Source organism: Perognathus longimembris, chromosome 5, assembly GCF_023159225.1.
Source record: "Perognathus longimembris pacificus isolate PPM17 chromosome 5, ASM2315922v1, whole genome shotgun sequence".
Taxonomy (NCBI): Eukaryota; Metazoa; Chordata; class Mammalia; order Rodentia; family Heteromyidae; genus Perognathus; species Perognathus longimembris.
Window position 1 is genome coordinate 52895827 of NC_063165.1, and position 24135 is coordinate 52919961.

The window sequence follows — 24135 nt, forward strand, 5'->3', positions numbered from 1 at the left end:
GTCAGAGGACTTTTGAAAAAGTTTACAATAGAATTAGCAATCTATTAGCAATCATTAGCAGGGCCCAGTAACAAAAGCAAAGAGAACTTCATACTGAACTTTCAGGTTTAGGTGAACTAGGTAGCTGGAAGGATAAATGGAAAGACCCTTGTGACAATGGGGCTACCTATAAAGAGAGCTCCCAAGTCAATGGTTAAGGGAGCATAGGGGGGTGTTTAGAAAGACAAAGGAGGGATCCTGCACACTCGTACCTGAGGAAGGGGTTCAGCCAGACAGCAACAGGGCCTCTGAGCTCAGCCAAAGACCACAAGCATGGCTACCAGACTGAGCAGGGGGTACCAACCAGATAGTGTTTCTTGGGGGCCAGAGACATGCAACTATTTCTGTGAAACTGCAAACTGAGCTCAGCTGTTGGGCAGGTTGGAACTGCTTACAGTGGGCCAGGGTTAGGACCAGTTGCTGGAATGACGCCCCCAGAAACAGGAAGGCCGCAGGAAGCAGACAGGGAACAAACAGGAAAGAGCCTGCCCCGGTCTCCCACCGCGAGCCTGCAGCTTCTCATTAGCGCCCCCTGTGCCGAGAGACAGAACCACTGGCAAAGTGGAACTGTGGATGGAGAATGTGAGGTTCCCCTAGGGAGCAGGGAGAGCTCAGAAGTGGTTACTTAATAACTAGCCCTGATGGTTTTCTTCAGACCTGCAGGAGCTGCAGCCTGCCAAGCAGCAGGCTGTGGGCCAGCAGGGAGGTCAGGGGCATGCCTGACTTACCTATGTAAGCTCCTCAGAATGGGGACCCTTCCCTTACACAGCAGGCCCTCAGAAGCATGTAGTGTGAGGTGTGAATCATGTGACATGGAGCAGGATATTGGACCAGTGAGAGCCTCAGTTTCCCCAGAGTGACTCCTCAATCTCTTAATCCCTGAACCAGGAGACAGGAAGAGATTCTTGGTCCTCTTCTTCCTGTCCAATCCTCTCCCCTTGCCCCTTACTTCTTTCAGGACTGACAGTTAAGCATCCTCATTCTTTGAGGGCAGTCAGTAGCAGAAAGGCAGAACTAATATTGAGCTTAGGAAAAAAGAAGACCTGGGACAACTGGGACATCCTGGGAAGAGATGGTGAACAGACACAAGACAAGGTGGGGCCCCAAGGTATGGAGAGAGGAAGTTAAAGAGAAGAGAATCGGAGGAAAGTGACGCCTTGGTGCCCCTTGAAGGATGTAGGAGACCAGAAACTCATCAGTCCCTGGGCTCATAGTGACTTTCAGAGCCTCCTTAAGTAAAATCCTGAGCCTCTTACCCAGACAGCTGGGAGCAAGGGACTGCAAAGATAAATGCACATTGTGAGAAATGAGATGGGGCCAGTGCACAGCTCTCCAAGTGCTCAATACAAAGTAGAGACTTTAATCATAAATGGTTATTTTTAGATCCTTTATGTCTGTGTCCTAACATAGTCTGCCTATGTGAGGGTTTGTGTGCAAGCTGACTTCAATGCCTTGCTAATCTTGAGTTCTTTCTAGATGACAGCCAGGTCTCGTGGTGTCCAGAGAGTATGTCAGGCATGCTTGGGAATCACAGTCATGTTGAATGAGTTTGAGGAGGGCTTGTGTGTCAGTGTGACCGAGGCCTCTGTGGAGCCATGGGTCTGTGAGCTAATAATGCAGCAGTGTGAGGGGTAGCCTAAGTGACATTTCCCAGACAGGCCACCTGGCAGGTGGGTAGAGTAGATCAAAGCACAGGGAAGGGATCAATGAAGAGCCCAGTGTCCTAAAGGGAGGATAATTGGGTCCTGAGTCTGATGGGTGCTCTTAGATTCACTTGGTAGCTTCCCAGCTGCCAAACACCTGCGTTCTCAGAATTCATTTAATGTTCCTTTTGTTGAGTTCAGCTCTTGGGTAAGCAGTGCTTTGAACTATTTCCCTTCTTCCTTTCTTTTTCTTTTTCTTTTTTTTATAATGAGCCATTCTTATAGGAAGATTCTAGTTCCTGGTGATTTTTACAATAGGTCTAATGGGCTAGGTTAGGGTGACATTTCTCCAAGGCCTGCAGTACCAGGAACACTAGATCCCCTCCATCCGCCTGGCTATGTGTGATTCGCCTGGCTCCACCTGTCCAGCTCAGTTTCCACAGAACTCTGCTTCTTTCTCTTGGAATTGCTTGGGGGCCCGGCATGGAGAGATGTCTGAGCCAAGACTTGTAGCATTTTTTTTTTTCTGACGTGCAGAAGGAGTGGACATACCTCCCTGCTTGGTAGTTGACTTTGCTGGGCCACCTGACTTGAAAGATGGGGTCATAGAGCTGGTAGAGGAGGATAGCTCTAGAGTCAGCCTGCCTGATCCCGACTCTCACTTATACATTAAGTGCCACAAAGAAAGTTCCAATGCTTATGGAGATGGTTAAAATGGTAGCACATGGACTATTTTAAGAAAAACTACCCCAAGCTACATGGTTTAAAACAAGCAACCAAGCCAGGTGTGGTAGCTCATACCTGTAATCCTAGCTACCCAGGAAGCTGAGATCTGAGGATCATGGATCAAAGCCAGCCTGGGCAGGAAAGTCCGTGAGACTCTCCTATTTTTTTTTTTTTTTTTGCCAGTCCTAGGGCTTGAACTTGGGGCCTGAGCACTGTCCCTGGCTTCTTTTTGCTCAAGGCTAGCACTCTGCCAGTTGAGCCACAGCTCCACTTCTGGCCGTTTTCTGTATATGAGGTGCTGGGGAATTGAACCCAGGGCTTCATATATGGGAGGCAACCACTCTTGCCACTAGGCCACATCCCCAGCCTCCGTGAGACTTTTAGCTCCTTAATTAACCACCAAAAAACCAGAAGGTGCTCTGTGGCTCAAGTAGGAGAGCACTAGCCTTGAGCTGAAGAGCTTAGAGATAGCACCCAGACCCAGAGTTCAAGCTCCACGACGAAAGAAAGAAAGAAAGAAAGAAAGAAAGAAAGAAAGAAAGAAGAAAGAAAGAAGGAAAGAAAGAAAGAAAGAAAGAAAGGGAGCGAGCGAGAGAGAGAAGGAGCAAGCAAGAGAGAGAAAAAGAAAGAAAGAAAAGAGGATGAGGTAACAAACAGTACAAGTAATGTATCCAATGCCTAATGTATGAAACTGTAACCTCTCTGTACATCAGTTTGATAATAAAAATTTGAAAAAAAATTGTATTCATAAAAAGAAAGAAAGAAAAGAAGCAACTTATTGTCATGTAGTTATACTCCTAAGTATAAAGTATAAAATCAAGGTGTTAGCAGTGCCACTTTCCCTCTGAAGGTTGTGAGAAGAATCTGTTAGTTGCCTTTTACATTTCTGGAGGATGCCAGTGTGCCTTCAAGGCCAGCACCTTTCCATTTCCTTGATCTATCTTCATATGGATTCATTGTAGTTTAACCAACTTTTCCTCTGCATTACTCATAAGGACAAATGAGATCACATGTAAGGCCTATCCGGGTAATCTGGGATTGCCCTCCATCTCATGACATCCATTTATTCAGCTCTACAAAGACTCTTTTTAATATACAAGTTTACTGAGAGGGATTATGATGTTTATATCTTCAATGAAGACGTGTGTGTTTGTGTGTGTGCTGCTATTAGGGATTGAACTCAGGTCCTGGGCATTGTCCCTTAGCTTTATGGATCAAGGCTGGTGCTCTACTTATTGAGAAACACCACCTCTTTTAGCTTGTTGCTAGTTAATTGAGCATGTCACATGGACTTTCCTGCCTGGGCTGGCTCCAAATTGTGATCCTCAGATTTCAGCCTCTTGGTTAGCTAGGATTATAGGTCTGAGCTACTTGTACCTAGAACAAATGGTTCTGCTAACTTACCCACCTCTCCACTGACAGTGTATGTAGGTTCCCTTTTCTCCTGTATTCTCACAGAGAATAGAATTTCCAGGCTTTTAAATTTTTTCCCAAAACCTCAGCACTGAAATGTAATACTGTTTAATTTTGCTTTCTCTGAGTGTTTGAGAATTGAAAGCATCTTTTCATGAGCTCACCAACCATTTGTGTTCCTTCTATGAGTTTCCTCTTTATAGTTCGCTTCCCCTCTCTGTTGGGTTGAATGCATTGTTGGTACTAGATTGTAGAAAGTCTTTACATGTTCTAGAAATGTCTCCTTTGCTAGTTTGTGCTGCAAATAACTTTTGACAGTTCTATCATTTTCCTTTTGCCACTTCTGGTATACTTGCTCTTGATTTACAGAGGACTTATGTGCCAATAAATCATTATAAGTTAGAAATGTCCTAAGTTAAAAATTCATTGACTACACTTCACCAAACATCCTAGCTAGCAATGGTCCACTGCAGAGCATGGGTTGTTCCCTTCCTGATGGCTGACTGGGAGTAGCTCATTGCCACTGCCCAGCCAGGAGAGAGAGAGTACAGTAACATACATCAAAAGCCTGGGAAAATAGCAAAATTTGTTTGAGTTTCATGCCATGTAAAATTGGAGGAGAAAAATCAGTAATCATAATCATTAATCATAAGTCAGAATAGTCAGTATTTTATTTTCTCCTGTTTATAAGCCTTCCAACACTTAATTAGAACTCACTGATGTCTTTCCTTATACTTAGGGATTAAATTGTATCCCCTCAAATTTCATGTTGAGCTTCCTCCCAATATGTCAGGATGTAGTTGCATTTGGAGAGATGTCCTTTAGAGAAGTAATTCAGTTACAAGTTCTATAAGGTAGGCCCTGATTTAAGAAGAGGAAATTTGGATACAGACATGTAATGCATAGAGGTTAAGACCTCAAAGGAAGGCAGCAGTATCAGATGGTAGGGACCTACCTCTCCCAGGAGCATTGAGGCAGGAGTTAATCATTATTATAGCACAGTTATACTGTTAAAACACTGTTACTCACAAGCCTTTGTTGTAAACTTCCTTTCGATGTGCTAAATTGCTCAGGGTTGGAGAAGTTTAACTCCATAAATCCCAGATGCTCCAGTTGCCTTGGAGAAATGATTACCAGCTAGGCAACTGGACTGTTATCTTACCAGGTCTCTAGCTCCAGAATATGGCCCAGAAAGCACCCTGCACCAAACTTTTGCCACCACAGAAACCACTTCTAGGCCAGAGGGGAAGCTCTTCCTTCTCCTAGTGGCCCACCAGAAAACTGTGACCGGTATAAAAAGCTCTTTATTTGCATAAGGGACCAGAACTGTGCCATGATTGGTAAAAATGCAATCCTTCATTTGCATGAAGGAAGTACTGTGATTGGTGTAGGTACACTGCCTGATCAGCTCACTTAGCAGTATTTGTGTATATTGCACTTCCCCTACTGTGCTCTTTCCTGTGGTATCTCTTGGCATTACAACAATAGATACAAATAAAACTTCTCAAGGCTGGGCACATTGGCTCATGCCTACAATCCTAGCTACTCAAGAGGTGGATATAGGAAAGTTGAGGGAGCAAAATGTTAGATTCCATCTTAAAAATGAAATAGGGCATAACAAAACATAGAAAAAAGCCAGATGTGGTGATTCATGCCGGTAATTTCAGCCAGTGAAGAGGAAGAGGCTATAGTTTAAGGCAGGCTTAGCAAAAGCATGAGCACTTGCCTTAGCGTGTACAAGGCTGAGTACAAATGCCGTTATGATGATAAAACTAACAAAGAACAACAGCAAAAAACAAGCAATGTCTTCTCTTGAATGGTCTGCCTTGCCTATTTTTGATTCTCATCATTAGTAAGCTAAGTTAGCTAAGCTAATACCATGGAGAAAAGGAGAGAAGCAACAGCAGAGGCAGCAGTGGGGTTGACAACTGGTTCCCATGGTAGTGGGAGCATGGACAAGAGTGTCAGGGGTTGGTGCAGGGGAAAGGGAGGTGGTAGCCTGGAGGCAAAATGGATTGGAGGGATGAAACTAACCTCAGCCAAAAAAACCTGGGCAAACAATAAGGAAGGTTCAAGTCAGGCTGACATTGGCTGACTATAGTGGGTGGCAGGGAAAGCACTATTGACACCAACCTGCAACAGTGAAGACAGACACCTTGCATGGTGAGTTCTGGTCTAGGGTATATAACATTTCTGGTCTCAGTCCAACCCTCTAGGCCTGGAACCTCATGCTTCTGCCCTCCCTTCCAGTGCTTTCTTGACATGGTGCACTGTTCAGAAGCACTTGCCAAAGGTCCTGAAGAACTGGAGGGACTTCTCCTCTACATGATTTCTATCTAGGTAGAGCAGACAGGTTCCATCTAGCTAGTTTATGACAAAAGCCTGCCTTGCTGACACTGAGACTTGTACATGAAGGTCATCTAACTACGATTAGATAAATAAGTATAATAAGACACTGTGGCATTTTGCTATGGTGGCCCTAGCAGACTGTGATGCTTACTTTTTGTTTTGTTTTGTTAAATCACTCATTTTTTTTTCTGGACTCATCTCCTGCCCTCAAATCAGTGACTAGTTCCACTTCTTTCAAGGGAGATCTCTAAGTCCTAAACTGTCTCCATATACCCCAAATATATTTACTTCTCCTCAGTATAACTGATGTGCTTATATGTTATGAGTGATAGTTTACTTCAATACCAAATTCTAACCATATGATCTGGATTTAGTAGTTCCATTCTACCAAATCCTGCCTTCTCAGAAATTCTTCTCTTTGGCCAGCATATACTCAGAGACATGCTGAAATGAATGAGAGCTTGTTTGGGAGTTACTGACCCTTTAAATTTAGACATTTTGAAATCGAAGAGCTGGGGAGATGTAGCTGAATGGCAGAGCACTTGCCTATCAATGATAAATCTCTAGATTCCATCTCCAGCACTGCAAACAAAACAAAACATAACATAATACCCAACAACAACAAAACCCCCTTCTTTGAAAGAGAAGAATAGAGGGAAATGATCTGCACTGTATCCTCTAGGGGGAAATTTTCCTTAGCATAGTTAGGATACAAATCCATTGTCTCAGGGGGTCTATGTTGATGACAGAAATTCTGCTCATTATCTGGCAGCCATTCTTTTGTGGCTAATCTGTATTTATTGAATTCAGCTTTTATTCTTTGGAGATATGGACTGATGTCTATTTGTCATGTTTTGGGCTTAGTGTGCTTATTCAGTGCCGTGTGTCTTTCCTACTCTCTGAAAAGACCTCAGCCATTGTCTTTAAACACTGCATCTTCCTTAGGCTCTAAATTCTTTCCACGTGCCTCTTAGGTACAGAGAGTGGCTTCTCAGACTTCTTCATGCCCCTTAATTCTCCTGTCATCCCTCCTATTTCTACATAGCTGTAATTTGTTTAGCTCTCTCAGCCTACTCACTAATGCTTCTGTAAGTTGTTTAGTTACTATAAAGCCTGACCATTAATTTTAAAGAATCAATGACATTCTTTATGTGAATTTTTAAAATCATTCATAGCTTTTTTGATTTTTGGTTTATATTTTCCAATGTTTTGTTTTTTCCTTTTCAGTATATTCCTTCTATAATTTCTTTTAAAGCTCAAGTACAGTTAAAGTCCCTCTTAGACTTCTGTTTCCATTTTCGTTCCTTGTGTTTATTGGTCAAATCTGGTGATTTTTGCTCCTGGCTTTTGATTTTTGCATATGCTTTATAATTTTGTGTGTGTGAGGCCTTCAGGGGGTCCTGCTGTTCCCCAAAGATAAACAGTCTCAGTGGTTAAGCGAATATCTGGGCTCAGGATTCCCATACTACCTTGGCAGTTATAAGACCTGTCTACACACTCGTACCAAACAGACAGAATGTGCAGGCCAAAGTCAATGGCCCACCCTGTGCCCAATACCCAGGCCAAGAAGTAGTTTTCTGAATCCCACTTCTTAAGCAGGGGAGCCCTGGCTTTATTCAAGGGGTTCCACTCCAGTATCCTTGCTGTTTGTGAGACTCTGCCTTGAAGTCCCTCCTAGATGAGAGCTAAAAAGGCAGCCTCTCTACACACTTGTGTTCTTTTATCATCACATGGAATTCTGGAAAAGACAAACTTGTGGGGCAGAAATGCTGCCAGAGGCAAGTGGGAAAAGGGCTGACTCTAAAGGGCATGCGTATGCAGGAGTGATGAAACTGTTTTATGCTTTGATGGGGGATAGCAATTATATAACTAAGCCTTGGTCAGATTTTGTAGTACTATACATAAAAGGGCGCATTCTTCTGTACGTAGACTACAACTTAATCTAATTTTTAAAAAGTGATAAGGTAAAAAACGGTGTATACAAGCCGGGCACTGGTGGTTCACGCCTGTAATCCTAGCTATTCAGAAGGCTAAGATCTGAGGATCATGGTTCAAAGCCAGCCCAGGGAAGGAAAGTTCGTGAGATTCTTATGTCCAGTTAACCACCAGAAAACTGGAAGTGGCACTGCAGCTCAAAGTGATAGAGTGCTAGCCTGGAGCAAAAAAGCTCAGGACAGCACTTAGGCCCCAGGTTCAAGACCCACAAGTGGGAAAAAACCGAAAACAACTCTATATACAGGTCAGGATAATTTCTAATCTCTCCAGAAACACCCCTGATCACTGCTATGAGTCTGTGTTTCAGCAGCTGCACATGGGTTTGGCTTTTGAGCTTGGGTTGGGCTCTTTTGAAATTTAGTTTTCTGAAGTTGATCACCCAGAACATTAATAAAGGTTTAGAGTGAGGGACTTGTCATATTAATAAAGACCTCCACCTTGATTGCAAGTGAAGTCTCCAACATGCATCTTTACCCTCTCTGCTCTGTTGGACACAGAATCCCCTATGATGGGCCCCAGAAATGAGAACGTATTTTCTAAACAAAAAGTTGACTGCCTTGTTTTTCTAATTTAGATTATGGATCTTGGTTCTTTCCTTGCAGTCTTATGTCTTCTTTGCAAGCACTCACGCCCTCTCCTACACTCTCTTCACTCTGGGTCTGGTTCTGATGCCCTTGGGGCACTCTGCTAGTGGTGGGATCCTTTCTCTGGCTGTAGATGGCTGGAGTGCCCTGGAGCCTTGTGTTGTGTTGCTGCTGCTGGCACTGGACCCATCCTGGGCAAAGCCTAAATGAACCCAGGACTTGACTCAGCATCTGAAAAGGCATCCTTCTGGCATATACACCCAGTGCATGCTGGTCACTCAATTATTTGGACAGGTCATGGCCTTGTATTTAGCAGCTATGTTACTGGGAATAGCCTGGTTCCAAGAGGGTACACTGCTTCTCTTGTAATTACCCACATTGGCTCTGAAAGTGAGCTGAAGCCACTAAAAATAGATTATTTGAAGAGTGAGGCAGTTAGGAAGTTATCTCTGGAAAGATGGACTTTATGAGCCTCAGGCAAAAAGAAATGGAATTGTTTTTAAAAAATTAAAAAAGCACATCACTGTAAGAGAACAATGACAAAAGTAATTGTTTAAAGTTGTTAAAAGTAAATGTTTAAGAGTTTGGAGTGATACAGAATTTTTGTAAAGAATATACACCTGGAGATGAGACAAAGAGAGAGAAAGAGAGAGAGAGAGAGAGAGGAAAAGATAAGATGAAAAGGTCTTTTGGAAAGGGAAGAAACATCTGAGAAAAAAGAACTCCCCAGAGATGATCTAGTACACCAAGGGAATGGAGGAAGAAAGGGGGAATGACCTGTCCAAAGTCACACTGTGGACCGGCAGGCAGACAATCGAGCCCAATGCAAACTCATGGAACAAGCCTTCTGTATCCTTGTTTAGTTTTGGCCTTGTCACGGGGCCTCCCTCCCTATAGATTTGAGATTCGCTATGCGGTGGGATATTGCTCAAGGAGACTTCCTAACAGCAGTATTGGAAATTTCCCTGGGCCTGAGCCTGAAGGAAGGGGAGGGGTGGCAGAGGAAGAGGTACAAAAGGCACATTCTGCATCTGATTGCAGAGGAGAGGTTTCTTGCTTCCTTTAGCAAAGCCATGGTATGGGGACATGGATTCCCAGGCCCTGAGGGTCAGGAGTATTGATGCTCCAGGGAAATGACAAAGCAACCTAGGTCACTGTGCTCACTAATGAGGACTGCCATCATAAATCAGAGGCCGACTGGGGACAGGGGGAGTGGGACATGATCACTTTCCCCACAGAGGGCCAGAGTGATTTGCACAACCTGACCTGTCCTTCCCTCCAGACGTGGACCCAGCTCTGATGTTATAATGTTCATGGACCCATCTTCTGTGTTAGTTGGGAGTTCTTGCAGGGAAGAAGGGTAGAGAGAGGGAGCATTGTACCACTGATATGGCTTAGGATTGCCAAGGGGAGAAGAAAAGAGGTTTTAGACTTCAAATATTACTATTGCATATTAATCATGCCTATTTCACTGTAACTTTCCATATACAGAGAAGCATGTGGACTTATATTGGCTTCTACCACTGTTTAATTCTCTGCCAACCATGTGTGCACTCTTTGGGTGCCCATGAGAAATCTTTCACAGCCACTATTCTCGCCTCCTTGTCCCCCCCACCAGGTCTCTGTGTGGCCGTCAGTGCAGGGCTGGGTGGCGTGAGCTCACCTATATGAAAAAACAAAGAGGAAGCCGGGGTTGATCATTCCTCGCCTTGGCAACAGAAACGTGGCCAACCCGCCATGCCTTTTAATACCTGTTTCCCCAAGGGTATTAAGGGAGTGCCTAACTCTGGCCCAGCCATTTTTTGGGGGGGGGGTGTCTCACCAGTGAATGGAGACCCTTCCTGTCAGGCCCAGCTAGAGCCAGCACTGGCTGATGTAGCTGAGGTGGATCCCACCGAAGATAAGCATGGAGCACCTCTGGGCATGTTGAGTAGTTCCGGATGGGGCAAGGAGTCCTTCCTCCTCCAAACTTAAATTCACAAAGTACTTGCAAGAAGCCAGTAGTAGCTTAAATAGTCTCACCCCAAATATCAGTCCCAATGAAAATATTCCAGGATTAAAACAAACAAACAAACTGCTGCTTCTGAATGATACTCTTCTACATATGTCAGCATCCATTACCTAAATTCTCTTATTAGCAATGCAAATATTCCTGTTGAGTAAGCCAATAAGCAAGTTCGTGAACATTCAGTGAAGTGTCTGCTTAGCATGCTGGGCTCTGCAACATTGGCTCTGGGTGAATCTGTGTCTCAGCTTTCTATGAGCTGGTGTTTGCTGGGTGACCTCAATTCACCCAGCTTCATGGAGCCAGAGTGGGCTGGCGCTCCTGAGTCAGAGTCCTGGGGGTGAGAAGTAACCGTGTATGGGGGAGCTGAGGTGAAACCTGTCTTGAATGGTCTCCTTGAGGCTCTGTGGCTTCCCCATATGGTTCCAGCTGCCTGGTTCCTCCCCAATAAGCCTGGGTAACATCAGCTTGGCTGTTCAGTGTCCAAAGGACCACACTACGAAATTCCCCAGCAGACTCTGGGGTGATGTCTGCCTGTGATGTGTCATAGCTCTGGAGGATTCAGGAGCTTGAGGTCTCACTCTGAACTCTATGAAGATTTGTTTTTGGAAACATGCTAGGGACCTGACTTTGAGCAAGACAGCTTAGTTGGGTACCAGGAAATATGAGCTCAAGGTGACGGGCTGTGGGAGGCAGACACACCCATCTGCTGAGCCTGATGTGAGGGGCAACAGCAGCACCCACTGTTCTGTTAAGTGCAACCCCAGGAGTGGTAGGGGAGAATGTCCTGGAGCAGAAGCCTTGAGAAAAATCCAGCTTTGAGAAAAAAAAATCCAGCCTTCCTTAAGAAAGTATCACATCTAGCCTTTGGCAGCATAAAAGACTGTTAGTACTCCATGTGAAAAAACAACAACAACAACAACCAGCCTGTACTGTTTGTTTTGCAAACAAACACAAACTACTAGGTATGAATGGGAGCCAGGTGGCTGGGGTGGGGCTGCTGAGTGAAAGAGGATATCCTATTACTTTTAAGCATTGCTAAACTCATAGTACTTTCTAAAACCATAATATATATATATATTTGCAGATAACCATAATATATGTATATATATTTGCAGATTGACTTGATTGTTAATTACAGTTCTACCTGCCAACCTGTACCGCTTCAAGTACAGGAGAAGACTTATATAATCACTATTGGTGTTTTTCTAAGTGTACTGTTGGCAGACTTCAGAGGTATTTATTTATTTTATTTACTTGTCTATTTGTATTTCTAGGCAGAAGTGCCCTCAGGCTGGGGATAGTGACCAATAAGCAGTGTAAAGCACCCAAGACTTTTATGTAGCACCGACTTTCCATGAACAGTGAAGACCTAAAAAAGATTCAGGTTCTGTTGGCTCATGACTGTGGTCCTATTGCTACTCAAAAGGCTGAGAAATAGAGGATTCTTTTCAAAACTAGCCTGGATAGAAAGGTTTACTAGACTTTATTTTCAAAATAACCACAAAAAGTTGGGCTAGAGGTACGGGTCAAGTGGTAGAGTGTGAGGTGAGCATTCTTGAGGCTCAAACTCTGGTCACTGTAAAAAGAATTTCAGTGAATTGCCAGTGTTGGGAATGGGAACACTCTTAGGACAGACTGATGGTGTTTGCCATCTGAATGTTTGGGATCACTTGTCTGGCCATCCTGAGATCCTGAACCTTAAAGCTAGGGTATCATTGAAGGATTGACGCCAGGCAAAATCCCAGGCCTGGGTGGACATGCTTGACAGGCAGGCAGAACAATCAACATACGGCTGGCTGTTAACATTCCAATGTGGGCCTAACCGGAAGTCCCCACCTCCCCGATCCCTAATAGCCTTTTAGAAAACTTCTGTCTCCTTGCTCAGACCCCATAAAAGTCCAACCTCAACCTCACCTCCTTGCACAAGCTCCCGTGCCTCAATAAACAGTTCACCCCTGTTGAAATGGAGAGTCTAGCCTGTTCCTTTCCTTTCTCCTCCATTTTCCTAACAATTGTACTTGTTACTCCTTGCACCCCTATATTTCGGGAAGCCTTTTGCACACTCCAATCCCTCTAAAGAGAAAAGAGAAAGTCTTCAACACCACATACATGGGGAATGAGTCAATTTTTATTTAAAAAGTTTCACATTGAGAGTTAGCCACACAGGAAAAACTGTATTCTTAAATATACACATTGCTGAATGAGTGGCTATCGATGTTCCCATTGCTTATCCAGAGAAATTTATTTGGTTTCTCAAAATAGAGACTAAATATAGACTATTAGTTGACATATTATTTGTTTATCATTGCATAACAAACCACCCAATGCTGAGAGGCTTAACACAGCAGTAATTGTTTGCTAGCTCTCATGGTTTTTCTGGATCAGCAACTCAGGAGTGGTTTGGCTGGGCAGTTTTGGCTTGGGTCTTTCCTCAAGGTGCAGTCAGATGTAAGTCTGAAGGTTTGTCTGACATTGGGGTAACTCCTTGTCAGATTGGAAAGTGGGTTCTGGCTATAAACAGGGGCCTCCATTCCTACCCAGCCATGGAATGCTTGAGTGTCTTTCCGACATGGTGGCCAGCTTCCTCGGTGATTCAGAAGTCCAAGGAGCAAGCTACAATGTCTTTTAGGACCTTGGTTGTCACATGTTTGTACCTCTGCCAAACTCTGTTTGTCACCAGACCAGCTCTGATTCAATGTGAGCAGAGACTACATGAGACTGGGGGACCAGGAGGTTATGGGAGACTGGGTATCACCGTTAGTGTGAAGATGAAATATCTGCCTGAGAACCATTAGTTGTAATGCATGTAACCCATGGCAGCATTTTATTCAACTAGGCCATGGAACTAAGTTACTTCCTAATGATGTAAAGTCATACTTGCAGTCATAGTCCACTACTCTATACCATCTCAGACAGATTTGTGTGTGTGTGTGTGCACATGCATGCACATGCATGTGCAAATGCATGTGCACAACAGTACTTAGGGTTGAACTCGGGGCCTCAGGACCTGGGCACTGTCCCTTGGTGTTTTTGCTCAAGGCTGACATTGAGCCACACCTTTACTTTTAGAGTTTGGCTGCTTAATTGGAGGTTAGTTTCATGGATTTCCCTTTCCCAGGCTGTCCTTGAACTATGATCCTCAGATCTTAGCCTCCTGAGTAGCTAGGATTACAGGTGTGAGCCATTGGCACTGAAAAATCTTCTGTTCATATTGCTTCTCTGTACAACAAGAAACAGAGTTCTCTCATGATTTCAGGGTTGCTTTCAACCAAAGAGCTTTGTTAGGAGTCAGTCAAGGCCCAGCATCTGTGTAGGCTTCTCATACCTAACTCACCACTGTGTTGTTATTGTATTAAAGTTAAGGTGTTGCTACTGTATGCCAGTCAATTATAAAGGAAGCAAAGAAATATCATCTTTGGCCAGTCAAGCTCTTAATTGCAACTATAGAAAACAATTATGCGAATCTGAGCTAAAAAGAAACATTGATTTTTGGATATTTTACCATATTATTAGGAAAGTTGAACCTTAGAAAATGGGCCAGAATACAAAGGCAAAAAGTATTCCATTTCCCAGACAGGCTAGGGGGAGGAGGCTTCTTAGCACCTCTGCCGGCATCCCTGTCACCCCACTGCCACCCCTGCCCTGGGACACAGGGCCTTGATGACTCTGCTGTCACCTCAGTGCCACACTACAGATTCTGCCATGGTTAGAAGGTTTTCCTGTTGGCCTTCTGGTTTTCATCATCCAATCCTGGCTCATGGCTAGGGCAGGTAGGAATCTGACTGGCTTCATCTAAACTATGTGTTTATCTCCTAGTTGCAAGGGAAAGTCAGAATCAGTCCTTCCTGGCTTCTGCAGTGGCAAGAAGGCTCAGTTTCTTAAAAATGCCACTGAAGAAGCAACAGCATCAAAGTGTGATGAAATACAACCCAAACTGAAACACACAGAGTCTGGGTTTTAAAATGAGCAAAGCATCTAGACAGGTATTCTTCAAAGAAGATATAGAAATGGCAAAGGAGCACAGGAATGACACTTGATGTCATTAGTCATCAAGGAACTACAATTGAAAACCATAACAAGACTCCATTTCACACTCTTTAGAGTGGCTATAATAAAGGAAATAACAAGAGTCAGTGAGGATTTGGAAAAATTGGAAACTTCATATGCTACCAAAGGAAACGTGATGTGGTGGATTGCAGCTACCTTGGAAAATAGTTTGGCTATCCTTTAAAAAAGCAAACACTTAACACATGGCCTAGCAAATCTATTCCTAGGTAGAATAAAAAGGCATGTTTTCTCTCATATGCAAAGCCTGTTATATGTGTATCTGTCTGTGTGTACGCACACGCACACACAGAGCATCAATGTAGTATATATGACATAAATGTAAATGTGCCAATGTTTGGCAAGGGATTGGCAGGATGGGGAAAGGAAAAGGAGAGCGTGATAAGGGACACATCATACTGTACTTCTCATCATACTATGTCTATGTATACAATTAGCATAATGAAACCCACTAACAACTATAAAAAGGAGAGGATGGTGGTGGAAAGGGGGTACAGGGATAAGAAAGAACAATAGAAAGGGAATTCAAAGTACAATATATGCATGGGTGAATATCACAGTACCAACACCACAATAAGAGAAACCCATTAGTATAACACACACACACACACACACACACACACACACACGCACACAGTGGTTCATGCATACAATCCTAGTCACTTAGGAGGCTGAGATCTGAAGATCATGGTTTAAAGCCAATCCAGGAAGGAAAGTCCAAGAGACTCTTTTTCCCAATTAACCAGCAACAAGCTGGAAGTGGAGCTGTGGCTCAAGTGCTAGAGCACTATCCTTGAGTGAGAAAAGCTGAGAGAGAACATCCTTGCCCTGAATTTAAGCTCCAGTACTAAAAAAAACAAAAAAGAGGAAGATGTCCAAGATCACCTTTCCCCTCCTTTCCCCTCCATGAAGACACAGCTGTCTGCATTACACTCATGCTAAACACTGGCTTTATTCTCAGGGAAATTAGAACAGAGGATGCTGGCCTAGGGAACTATAGAATCTGTGGTAGTGGCAATGCTATATTGAAAACAGGAGGATTACATGAAAGTTTAGAGGCTGAATGAGGAGATATTTCATCCTCCTTCTCCCACTGAGTGTCTAAAACATGGTATCCAGATTTATATTTTCCAGGTAGGAGACTGGTGAACCTTGCCCAGGGACTGGGGGATGACATGCCTAAAGACATTGAGATGCCCCTGTCCAGAAATGGCCTAACCAGACCAGTAAACTGTGGAGCCTCAGCCAACAAGAACCAGGCATGTTCATCATCTTTGTCATCAGCATTTCTTGAGCAGCAGCCTGAAATATGATAGACAACTAAGGATGATTTAATGTCTTGCGAAGAACTTTGCTACATCCAAGTCATTTAGGGTTCTGTGAAATCTGTTTTACTGATGTCTGCACATTAACTTTCAAGTTGACTTCTATATTTTTGTCTTATTTTGTTGGCATGTGTGAAGTAAAATGTTCCTCCATTTATTTCCTGGTGATTGGATATGTTTGTATTAAAAGTCTTGCCTTTGGTATTTTCTTTGTATTCTGTTATTTTACTTTTTTTTTTTTTTTGCCAGTCCTGGGGCTTGAACTCAGGGCCTGAGTACCGTCCCTGGCTTCTTTTTGCTCAAGGCTAGCACTCTGCCAACTTGAGCCTCAGTGCCACTTCTGGACTTTTCTGTGTATGTGGTGTGAGGAATCGAATCCAGGGCTTCATGTATGCAAGGCAAGCACTCTTGCCACTAGGCCGTATTCCCAACCTCTGAATTCTGTTATTTTATATAGCATTCTTCCAGGATTTCAACTCAGGGCCTTACAAAGACCTCAGCATTAGCTCAGCTGGTATGCTACCACTTGAGCTGGAGTCTCTTGAAATTCTCTGCCCAGGCTGGCTTTGAATCATGCTCCTGAAGATCTCAGCGTCCTGAGTAGCTAGGATTATAGTCATGAACTACCAGTGCCTGGCCAGATTTTTTATTCTAAAATTTTTGGAGGAGTCTTGGATTTTGTGGGAGGACAATTATGCCATCTGCAAATAATGACAACTATGTCTCCTCTTCTTTTTCTTCTGGTTTATATGTCTTGGCCCCAAAATTCCATAAGAATGCTTGCTAATAAGATTGGCATCAGACATTAGAAAGGATGGCTTCTTATTCTCTTGCACTGAGTTACAGCTGATGTTGGCCTAAGTTGTTTTTAGGAAGCCTTCTTTTCCTTTTCCTTTCCCAGAAATTGATGTGAAGGGTATCAAATATCTTAGCACATACTGAGGTGTATAAACCATACTTCCTGTGACTTGCTGATATGTTTTGCTGAATAAATTAGTCTCCTTAGTTACCATCTTTTGAATGGCTCTATTAGGCTTGGTGGCCAAGTCATGAGAGGACACAGGCCCTCTGGAGGTCCATTCCCAGCAGGCAGCAGCCCAGCAAGACATCCTCCCTGGCTACTTCGGCCACCTCCTGGAGTCCCCACAAACTCCCCAGGAAGGGAGGTCATTCTAATCATTTGCCAAACAAAATGTGGCCTTTGGAGCAGCAGCTTCAGCATCACTAGGGAGCTGATTAGAAATGCAGAATCTCAGACCTGTGGAATCAGCAGCTGATGGTTAATGATATGTACCCCCTCCTACCACTGAGGGATTCCTGGGCTGTTTATCTTAGGAATGTGGTTCTCACTTAACTGAACTATGGTTTCTCCTAGTCCTGTGCTCCCAACAGGGCAACCCTCCAGTCCTGCACAACAGATGCCATGGAGAAGTTTTAAGGACACATATGTGTGCATGTGTGTGTGTGTGTGTGTGTGTGTGAGAGAGAGAGAGAGAGAGACAGAGACAGAGAAAGAGAGAGAGAGTGTGTGTGTGTAAAAGCCACAGTGACAGATTGGGAAGAGAGGAAAGAAGGGAACAGCTCTAACTCTGCAGACCTGAGTGTGTGTGTGTGTGTGTGTGTGTGTGTGTGTGTGTGTGTGTGGTGTGTTGGTCCTGGGGCTTGAACTCAGGGCCCTGGCACTGTCCCTGAGCTGTTTTGTTCAAGGCTAGCACTTTACCACTTGAGTCACAGCACTCTTTCTGGCTTTTGGCTGGTTAATTAGAAATAGTCTCATAGACTTTCCGGCCCGAACTGACTTCAAACTGTGATCTGGAGATCACAGCCTCTTGAGTAGCTAGAATTACAGGCATGTGCCACAAGCTCTTGGTATAGCATGCTTTTAAAAAATATTGTCTTGATTTTTAAACTATGTAAAAGTACTGTGTATTTTCAAAGTGAAATTAGTTAAATATGTAGTGGTACTGATTCATTTGTGTTGGCACAAAAAAGATATTCAGGATGCACTTAGCAAATGAAGTAGGTCACAGAAATGTATATTATGACTTAAATTTTGTTTTTAATATAATCATATATTGAGAAATAGGAAACTCTTGAGACTATTGGCAGTATTTAGCTCTGGTTGGTGGGATTTAGTGTTATATCATTTGTTTTTGTTTTCTTATTTTTGTAAAACAATCACATTCTTTTCTGTAATTATGTAATAAAGAGAAAAACCTTACTTTAGACAAGCCTCAAGGAATAAGAATGACCTTGGAAAAGTATTTGTAATGTAACAAAGAATTTGATATATTTACTTATTTTAGAAACTCTTAGAAGAAACCAGAAAAAGAATTGTCTCAGGTAGAGCCCAAACAGACAACAGAATAAAGAATTGGTAGAACCCAGCCTGGCAAACAAATTCAAGAGACTCTTATCTCCAACTAACCAGCAAAAAGCTAGAAGTAGATGTATAGTTCAACTGGTAGAGAGCTAGCCCTGAGCAGAAAAGCCAAGCAAGAGTACAAGCTTTTTTTTTTTTTTTTTTTAACCAGTCCTGGGGCTTGGACTAGGGTCCTGAACACTGTCCCTGACTTCTTTTTGCTCAAGGCTAGCACTCTACCTCCTGAGCCACAGCGCTACTTCTGGCTTTTACTGTGTATGTGGTGCTGAGGATTTGAACCCAGGGCTTTATGCATGCTAGGCAAGCACTCACTCTACCACTAAGCCACATTCCCAGCCCCTCAATTAAACAATGCTTTGTAAAATGAGAAAAAAATACTATGCTGGCTTTAAAAAGTGTTTGTTTTTGTTTTTGGTGCCAGTCCTGGGGCGTGAACTCAATTCATCCCTTGGCACTTTCCCTGAGCTTCTTTTGCTCTGGGCTAGTGTTCTACCTCTTGAACCACAGCTCCTCTTCCAGCTTTTTTTGGTAATTTATTGGAGATAAGAATCCCATGAACAGTCTTCCCCAGGCTGGATTTGAACCATAATCCTCAGATCTCAGCTATTTTGAGTAGCTAATATTACAGGCATGAGCTACCAGTGCTTTACTGCATGAATAGGGTAACTATCATAAGTGATTGTGTCCCAATAAAGCTTTCAATATCTGTGGCTTGGGGAAAGGGGTGGCCTCAAGTTAGTGCAGGGAAGGAGAATGGAGAGAGAATAAGACAGGCTATTAATTTTTCCATAAAGGAGTGCTTGGTGGTTTGCTGTAACTAGCTGCAGCTGGTGGCCCATGAAGTACCTAGATTGAGGGGAAGGGATGTGATCCAGTTAACTAGCTTCAGACTAGGTACTCAATGGTTGTAGGAGGTGGGGTTTCTGGAGACACTGAGTTAAGAAGACAAACTCATCTTTCTTTGGGTAGTGGCCTAGCCTCTGCCTTTGCTTTGTGGTGTGTAATACAGACTCAGACATCCCTACCTCTACGCCCAGCTCCAAGTAGGATGGAGGAGGGGAGGGTGAGGACTGGTTAGGCAGGACAAGGAAGACATCTGTGAACTCTGCCAGAGTGACTTGGGGGGAATCAGAGGTGTCTTCTGCAGGAGTCATGGCCACAGGGTGGTGTGGTCATCATCATCTGACTAGAATCCATGCAGGAGCTCACAGGAAACCAGCAGGGCAGAGAGCACCATTGTCTTTTTAAGGAGCCTGTGGCTTCAGAGGAGAAAGAGCTGGTTTTTCACTCCACACTACAGATTGGATGGACTTCCAAGCAGCTTGCCTATCTAAAAGACATGTCTAAAAGACATGTTTTGTGAGTTCAGAAGCTGACATTTGAGGTGGTACCAGCAGAGAGACTTGATGGAGAGCTATGACACTGGGGGAAGGGGAGATCAAAGACATGGCTAATAAGATATAGGGTAGTGAGGACTGGGGCCAGGGCACAGGAAGAATAATCCTGCTAAAGCACCCCCCTCACTTGGGCCTGGGCAGGAATCTTGGCAGAAGTCGGTGAGGAAGGAACTAATGACTCCCATACTGTTGGCCGGCACTGTGTTAAGTACTCTGTGGCCATGGTTGGATATGGACTGTGTCTCAACCCAGCAGTGTTTGACAGGGGGTGGAACTTTTAAGAGTGGGGGCCTTTTAGAAGATGGTTAGAGGACTATGAGCATGGCCCCAACAAAGGATTAATGTAGTTCTTGTAGGACCCTGGTAAGTTCCTGTGAGAATGGACTGTTAACAGAAAAGCAAGTTTGGCCCTCAAATGTTCTCTGGCTTTCTGTCTCACCATGTGATCTCATCTGCCTGTGCTTCTACCATGATATCATCTACCACGAGCCTCTCACAATAGGCCAAAAAAGATGTGGAAACTCAATCTTGGACTTTTAGCCTTCTAAACTGTGAGAAAAATAAACCTCTTTTCTTTGTAAGATACCCACCTAGCCTCTGGTGATTTTGTTATTGCAGCAGAACATGAAGTAGGATACCTTGTTTCTCTCCATTCAGTGTGTTGTTCATGAATTAGTTACATGACTCAGCTGGAGTTCAGACCCATTAGGCTCTGAAGGTGTATACTATGCTATCTAATGATTTCCCATAAAGCAGTGCTTCTCAAACTTGAATGTGTTCATCAATCATGGAGGAACTTATTTCAGTGGAGATTCTGACTTGGAACACTTGAAATGAAGCCTGAGAGTCTACATTTCTAGAAAGTTCCCAGGTGATGCTAACACTGCTGGTTTTTACAACATAATTACGAAAGCCTGACCTCACAGATTGTCTGATAGGTACAGATAGTGAACCTAGGTATTCCTGACCCTGAGCACATACTAGCTCACCTGAGAGTGCCCAGGTATCTTGAAGAAGTTCTTTCATTGCCTCTAATAGTCCACCATGATAAAGAGTCAGTGGCCTAATAGGTGGGGAACAGGATCGGGGATGACTTGCCTCAGAAACATCTTTGAAGGAGGATTTATTTATTTAGTGCAGTGCTGATCTTAAAAAAAGAAAGAAACAACTCTGGGAATATATTTATCTACAGATATGTATGGTTTCCAAACTATACGTGCCCTCTCCTTTTGAAACTCAAGTGTGTTTCTTGACCTTTGCGAGATCACTACAGTTTGGATATCGAATGCCTTCTGAAGGCCCGTGTGTTTGTTAAAAGCTTGGTTCTCAGGATGACTCTATTGAGAGGCTATGGAACCTTTAAGAGGTGGAGCCTAGTGAGAGGTCCTAAGGTCACTGGGTAGTGCACAAAAATGGATTGAGGGACCTCAGCCTCTTCCTTTTCTTCTTGGTTTTCTGATCATGAGGTGAGCGCTTTGCTCTGCTCTGTGCTCCCTCCATGAATATAGGGCCAAAGCAGTGAGTCCACCTGAGATTGTGCTGGAACCTCCAGAAGTGTGAACTAAAATGAACCTTCTATCTTTGTTAATTGTCTCTGGTATTTTGTTGCTGTAACAAGAAACTGACCAACACAGATACTAACTATATAAATAAGGATCAGCTGGCCCTAGGAGAATGAGAAGTAATTAAGAAAATGCCAATAAGAATGTGTGTGTTTTTTAAAAATTGTGATTAGTATTCTTAGGAAGACAAGAGGCTATTGTATCCATAAAACAAGAATAGGATACTATGTAAGAAGTTGAGAACAAGAAACAGAAATGACCTAAAAAGTCAAACATGATTGGTGGAAGTAAATATTTAAATAGGATAAGTTGAATAATGTATAGACAAGACTCAGAACCAACTTAGTAATTTGTAAAGGAAATCTCCAGAAGATAGAGCAAAAATACAAAGAGAGAAAAATTTAAAAAGTAGAACAGAAAACAGATCACAAGTTTCAGTGTTTGCCCAATAAGAGTTTTAATACAATATAGATATTCAAGAAAAAATAGCCAGGCATTGTTGACTCATGCCTGTAATAGCTCCTCAGGAGGTTGAGATCTGAGGATTGAGGTTCAAAGCCAGCCCAGACAGGAGAGTTCATGAAGTGGAACTGTGGCTCAAATGGTAAGCACTAGCCTTGAGCATAAAGCTCAGGGACAGTGCTAAGCCCTGAGTTCAAGTCCTAGACTGGTATAAAAAATAAAATTAAAAAAATAAAAGACATTTCATAAATGAAAGAAAGCAGGAGCCTTCAGATGGAAACAGCCTACAGACTGACAAGAAGGATTTCTTTCTTTTTCTTTTCTTTTTTTTTTCTTTTTTTTTTTTGGCCAGTCCTGGGCCTTGGACTCAGGGCCTGAGCACTGTCCCTGGCTTCTTCCCACTCAAGGCTAGCACTCTGCCACTTGAGCCACAGCGCCGCTTCTGGCCGTTTTCTGTATATGTGGTGCTGGGGAATCGAACCTAGGGCCTCGTGCCACTAGGCTATATCCCCAGCCCGTCTTTTTCATTTCTTGCCAGTCCTGGGGCTTGAACTCAGGGCCTGGCCACTGTCCCTGAGCTGCTTTTACTTGACTAGTACTCTTGAGTCACAGCACCACTTCCAGCCTTTTCTAAGTGGTTTATTGGAGATAAGAGTCTCTTGGACTTTCCTGCTCTTCTGGCTTCTAATTGCGATCCTTAGATCTCAGCTTCCTGAGTAGCTAAGGAGCCACCAGCGCCCGGCAAGAAGGATTTCTGTTGACACATTCTGACAGAATGAATGTACTCTAAGGATAAATGTATTGAGAGAGAAGGGAAATATGTGTATCATGAAATATGACATTAAGACTGGCATGAGATTTCTTCTCATCAGCTATACTGAATGCTAAACATGGTGTAATGTTCTTAAATCGAAGGGAAATTTTTGCCTTTAATATAGAATATAGAATTTTATGTCCTGTCAAACTGTCAATAATAGCATGACACCCCCAAATTGATTCTAAGTAGACCAGAAATGACAAAGTTACTATATTAGTTTCCTCTGTTACTGTAACAAATTACAACTAACAGGTCCTTGGTGGCTCATGCTTGTAATCCTAGCTAGTTGGGAGGTTGGTAGTGGGAGGATGGTGGTTTGAGGCCAGCAGGGGCAAATCTAGGCATACTGGCACGAGCTTGTCACCCCAAGCTATATGGGAGACTGAGACAGAGGATCATAATTCTAGGCCAGTCCAGGCGGAAAGTTCCTGAAACTCCCTCACATAGACACATACCTGCTATCCTAGTAACATGGGAAGCCTAAAATAAATACATAGTGTTCCAAACATGCACCTGGGCAGGAAAGGAAACCTTAACTCAAAAATAATCAGGGAAGCTAGGTGCCATGCCATGTGCCTGTAATTCTAGCTACGGAAGAGGCTGAAATCTCAGAATCACAGCTTGAAGCGAGCCCAAGCAGAAAAGTCTAGGGAACTCTTAAATTAACCACCAAAAAGCCAGAAGTGGATTTGTGGCTCAAGTGATAGAGCACTAGCCTCGAGTGAAAAAACTAAGGGATAACACCCTGGCCTAGAATTCAAGCCCAGCCTAGATACAACAAACAAAAAACAGGGAAAAACAAGTCTGGAGTATTTTCCCTAGCAAGCACAAGACCCTGAATTCAAACTCTGTTAGTGCAAGATAAATAAAAATTACTACAATGTTGGTGGCTTTAAAACAATAGAACATTATTCTTGTATTGTGATAAGCCTCAGAAGTCTGGAACCAATTTCGTCAGCAGAAGCATATGTAGTGGCATTGTCACTCTCTTCCAGCTGTGGAAACTTCTAGGATTCCTTGGCTTGTGTCTGCACAGCTCCAATCTTTCAGGCTAACACCTTTAAATCTCTCCATGGTCCATCTTCACATCATATTTTCCTCTGTCTTTGAGGTCTCCTTCTATTTTTCTCTCATAAGGAAATAAAAATAATCTCCCCATCTTAAAATCTTTACCTTAATCATGCCTGTAAGAAACATCCCATCCACCCCTTCTATGAATTACCATTCACAGGTTTCATGAGTGAAGATGTGGAGGGGTTTGGGGTTGTTGTTGTTGTTGTTTTTTGGAGCCTAGTTTTAGCCTACTACTGTCTCCATTCCTCTGCCCTAGATGAAAACAGATTTTGAGGATGCACTCTGACAAGATG

The 24135-nt window shown here is 43.3% G+C and overlaps 1 pseudogene; it reads left to right on the forward strand.

The window, feature by feature from the left end:
- The first annotated feature begins 464 nt into the window (after positions 1-464).
- Positions 465-24135, forward strand: part of LOC125351099 — a 64930-nt pseudogene continuing 41259 nt past the window's right edge.